The 5,332-nt window shown below is 27.4% G+C and overlaps 1 long non-coding RNA gene across 1 annotated transcript; it reads right to left on the reverse strand.

Moving 5' to 3' along the window:
• Positions 1 to 3,528: 3,528 nt before the first annotated feature.
• Positions 3,529 to 5,332, reverse strand: LOC106126272 (uncharacterized). The gene is made up of 3 exons (XR_001228334.1): positions 5,249 to 5,332; positions 4,784 to 4,868; positions 3,529 to 4,469 (listed from the first exon to the last, which is right to left on the reverse strand). It is a non-coding gene; the product is annotated as an uncharacterized LOC106126272 (long non-coding RNA).

Genomic DNA, 5,332 nt, shown 5'->3' on the forward strand with positions numbered 1-5,332 from the left:
TTCTTATGTGTTTTTATTTATATAAGTAATTTATAAAATTTATAATTCATACTCTTAATAATGTTAGTTATTTCAAAATAAAAACAACTATAAAATGTAAATAATTTTATATGATTTATAAGATTAGATTGAAGTTAATCATTGCTAATGCTCTATCCTTTCTCTTCTGTTATTATATTCAAAATGTTACCGAAAAATTTAAAATCAAATTCAATGAAGGCTTATAAATATGAATTAATTTGTTGTTAGCTTGATTGGTATTTCGCTAAGCTTTTAGCATTCAAGTTCTTTTGTTTATTTGAGGCACAATAATGAACAGTAAAGCAAAATATATTAATGTGTTCCTTATAATATTTAAATCAAAGTGATAATATAGTTTTTACATGTTTAAATTCAATATACTGTGAAGTGAACTAATTATTATGTATTTAAAGCCATTACTGAATGTATTGAATCGCAAAATAAATCAAGACATCATCTATTATTTAAAATTGAATGATTGCTTTAAAAAAAGAAAATGACCGAATTTACATTGTTTTTAATATTTGATTTTATTAATCACCACACAATTGGAACCAAAAAATTTAATTCCTTTACGAATAATTAAAAAAGATGAAGACAGTCTAAAATAAATAAGGAAATAACTTTCAGAATGGTACAAAATAAATATTTTTTTATATTCAGTACAAGTCCTATTTATTGGAACAAATTCAAATAAAAAAAATGTGCCATTGGACGGGCAGAAACAAAACAAATCATGGAACTAATCATCAAAAATGTAAATATTTAAATAAATAACTTTCATATGTACAAAAATAATTTTACATATTCTAGTTATTCCCTCTCATTCTATGCATTTCATTGACCATATAGAAAAAAGATCTTTTCTGTAATTAATGTACGTTGTGCGTAACTTGGTTTTGATTAAAAATACCAGGATTATAAGTATTATCTTTATATCGTGTATTTTAGAATAAATAATTGTGATCATCATAGAAATTTGTTATTTTATTTACAAACCCTGTTTCGTATTACTTACGAAGTGAAAGTTAAGCAATCGCGAAATACGTTTCCCGTATTTTTATTAGTAATTTTGGACATCCAGTCGTCATTGTACCAGTTCATGTTGTGTTAGGGTTACCTAAGAACAAGTTATGAAAAATGAAAAACTAATCAACATATTTGTAACATAAATTTATTTTAAACTTATTTGAGTGAATCAGCAATGAAAGCACATACAAATATAGTATTTTTAATATAAAGAACGACGTTATATGTTTTATTAATATTCTTATAAATCTATTTGTCGGTATGAGGCACATTGTTTGGGAAATGACATGTGTTGTGTGACTTATGCTATCTAACAAATATTTGAACATTGTAAGCGGTATAATGAAATAAAAAATACTGCAAAGACAATACAAAAATTTACTTAACTTTAACTTATTATAAAATTAAACATTCAGCAATAATTAAAAAAGTAATGCGATGATAATTGCTATTAATTTTTAAAAATATTAAAACCTGAAAATACAGTGCAAAGGGTAAAAAAGAGACCTAAGTTCATTTGTTATCTATATTAAAGAGTTTGCGCTATTCTTAAGTATATGCACACGCAATCCTTTGTTACATAATCGTATATCAGCAAATACACACAAAGTTATCGACGCTTAGACCCTTATAGCAACGATCTTATATCCTTGACCCTTGGCCGCGGATGTTTGCGCAAGCGATCCCTTAGCATCGCCCCCATGCGTGTGAGGCTTTTAATCGGTGTGAGTTCGACATAATCCGCTCTTACCACTTCAAGTGCAAGATATGTGAAGGCATTTTCGTCACATAAAAAGGGGTCTAAGAATCGGTAACATTTTAGGAGCAACGGAAGTTCGCGTACATAGGATGTGCCCGCCTTATAAGCTAGATTGGGGTGTCGACGCCAAAGCTGCATTGCGACTAATAATTCTACCGAGCCTTAAATATCATATTGTTCTAACATTGATATTGCTCTTCGCAGTCTAAAAGTCTAACACTAAAATATAGTCACTGCTTTTAATTATCCAATTAATCAGTACATTAAAGCGTTTTATTTTATAATCTACTGTAAGTTTTGAAAATAGAATTTTACAAATCACTTTTTCACTTTCTTTCTTTATAACAACCTTCTTTTCATATCTTTTTTATAACTAGTGAAAATCGAAGGCGATATGCGTACAAAAATAGTTTATAATTTACTTACTAATTCTCTTACAACCGAGAAAGATTTAATTTAAAACAGGAAGCGATATTGCGAGCAACGTGACTGCAAACAGACAAGTGAAATTGTTGATAAAGCAGAATTTAATATTGAGCACACATAATTTTATAGAGACAATATACGCTATAGTTTCAACATTTGGCATATCTAGCACATCAACATCTCATATTATATTGGTAAATAAACTACAACTTTTTGTGAAAATATTTTTGTCATCAAATCAAAGCCTCCACGTTCAACAAACCAGCTAATTAATATATAAATGGGTGAGCAGATTTAAAATGATTTCTCAACTGAATTTGAGATATATTAATTTTCTTTTTTCGAATCAGCATCAAGAGATCGAATAATAAAAATAATTGGCGAAAAAAATTTGAAAATGACTTAAAAAAAATCTTTAAAAAATTATTAAGATTACCAACAGAATTTACGAAGTTTGCCATTTTCTGTGATATGATTACCTAAGGCGTAGTACTTTAGAGACGCTTTATTTTATATAAAACGAAATAAAAGATATTTAAAACGATTTATGCATATTATATACTATATATACTTTGCAAATACATTTAAGAACACAAATATTTTTCAATTTACAAATAATTACGTTAATCTATATATGAAAAAAAATTACTTTGTTTAAAATAGATGATAAAATGTTTGTTTAATCTCGTAGACCATTGAAAAAATAGAAAATTTACACAAAAACATATTTTTTTTCTTTAAGGCATTGCGTTCTACGTTTGGTTTGATATTTGGTTTGGAGTAAACAGTATTACGGATACATTTGTCAACAGTGGAAGTACTACGAGATTTTATATATTGCTTATTTCCATTATTAAATAGGACTATACATAGACTTACTGAATTGTATAGATTCAATAAAAAAGCTATGTAACAAAGAAAATCTATGTATATGTTATATATTATTAACTACATTGTTTGCATGTATAGTTAAAAATTAATAAAATATAATAGCTCGACATTAGTGATTAATAAAAAAATACGCAAAAATAAGTGCAATAAAGTGTTGAAAATAAAAATACTAAGTGTAAGTAGAAATAAATCACCTATATTAATACTTTATTTATATATATGCGTTGAAAATAAACTCGAAAATGACAAAAAATAATTGTCCTTTAATTAAAAAATAAAAAATAATTAATTTAACTAATTATAAAATTAATTATTTATTTTTTCAATTAATTAATTTAACTAATTATTAAATTAATTAATAATTATTTTAATTTTATTTTATACATTTAATAAGACTCGACTATTTCGTATATATTCAAATTTGCTAATTTTAAAACTACGTGGCTTATAGCAATGTGATGTATTACTTCGTGGACTATATTTGTGATGTAAAATCTATTATTTTTAAATATGTACAATCTGTTATCGTATAAAATAAACAAAATCCAACCAAATATAAATTTTTGCGTTGTAATAACATTGATTGTACTGAATTATTAAAACTATTTATGCATTTAATTGCAGGTTATTCTTTCAAATATTTAAATAATCATATAAAAAACATTTTACGTTATATTACTATATTAAAATTACTGGGCATATCAGTTTGATCTACGAAATTTAAAAAAACACAAATTTGTAGGTGCTTTAACAAAATTTTATGTATGTTCTCGTTAGTTTTATAAAAAAGTAGTCATTAATCTCTAAATAATAAAACTAAATAAAGCTCAATGATTAGAAATATCTCAAAGTTCACCTTTGGAAATACTAGTATAGATTGTTCGCAGATATTTAACTAAAATATACGGATATATGTTTACAAAGTATATTGTCAAGTCATGATTTATTGATTTAAAAATATACATAAATAATATTCCTACAATCTTATAATTTACAGCGAGACTTAGAAAATTGCTTTCAGGGTAACAATGCCACATTCGGGCACCAATTTACATATTTTATTACATTTTTGTCTATAATGTATTAACATTATAAGACTGCAAAGTTCTGCCATAAATTTTGGCAACAGCATTTCATAATTACGAGCGAACCTTGAACATATTTAACGAGGAGACAACCATTCTATCTAAATATTTATTTTTTAACAATAAACTTTAGAGAATTATAGATAAAGGTAAAGATTAGCTTCCAGGCCAGGGTTTTGTCACTGAGGTTGTGATGCAACGCAAGTATGGCATCGTTTTTCTATTTTGTCACGTTCCCGCCGGTTGTATGGCGCCTTCTGAAAAATGTTTGTGTTTGTGATTTACTATGAATAAACATCCCTCTCATTTTACACGACAACACTAAGTATTCAATCGAGAAACACGAGTTGTTTTGGTTATTAGTGAATGTTCCGACATTAAAACAATTAAAAAATAAAACAGGAATATAAAGCGGCAGTGGAGGACCAATTTAAATTCTCTTATAGTAAGAATACGGTATGAATACCGTACAACTTTCATCTTGTTACGAGATGTCTATCAGCAATGGAAACTTTGTTATTTTAACGATAAAGGAACGGCAACTGGGTATTTGCTAATGCAAAAAACTAACCTGTCAGCTGCCATAAGGGCTTCGTGAGCGTCGCGCTGCGCCGTAACCTGGACTAATTCAGCGACCGTGGCTGCTTGTTGCTCCGCTATACAATTTGTTTGAGTAAATATGTAAGTTAACAAGTCAAAATATAATTTTAAATACATTTACCAGAGCTATCTTCAATCTAATCAAGTTAAAAACTTGATAGATTTAGTTCAACTTATTGGCCAATATATGTTGTTGAATTAAATGTTAAATAAAATGAATAGATGTTTAATTTACACGATAAATCGCGTTTCTAAGTTAGGTATTGATGTTAAACATGAATATGAAAAATGTAATTGATGGTTTCCATTGCCGGCATGTCCATACAAACATATGAAGTTTAGATATCAATTTGTTTCAAAATAATGAGATACAAGAATATGTGTTTCGGCAATGGAAAGCTACGGTAATTAATATTTGGTTAAGTTGTGAGTTTACCAGACAATGGTCTGCTCAGTCGTCTTTCGAGGTGCGCCAGTCTAACGCTGTGATCTGGTGGTTTGTGACGAAAGGTGTGTTGCG

The sequence above is a fragment of the Papilio xuthus genome, unplaced genomic scaffold (assembly GCF_000836235.2).
Source record: "Papilio xuthus unplaced genomic scaffold, Pxut_1.1 DF825017.1, whole genome shotgun sequence".
Taxonomy (NCBI): Eukaryota; Metazoa; Arthropoda; class Insecta; order Lepidoptera; family Papilionidae; genus Papilio; species Papilio xuthus.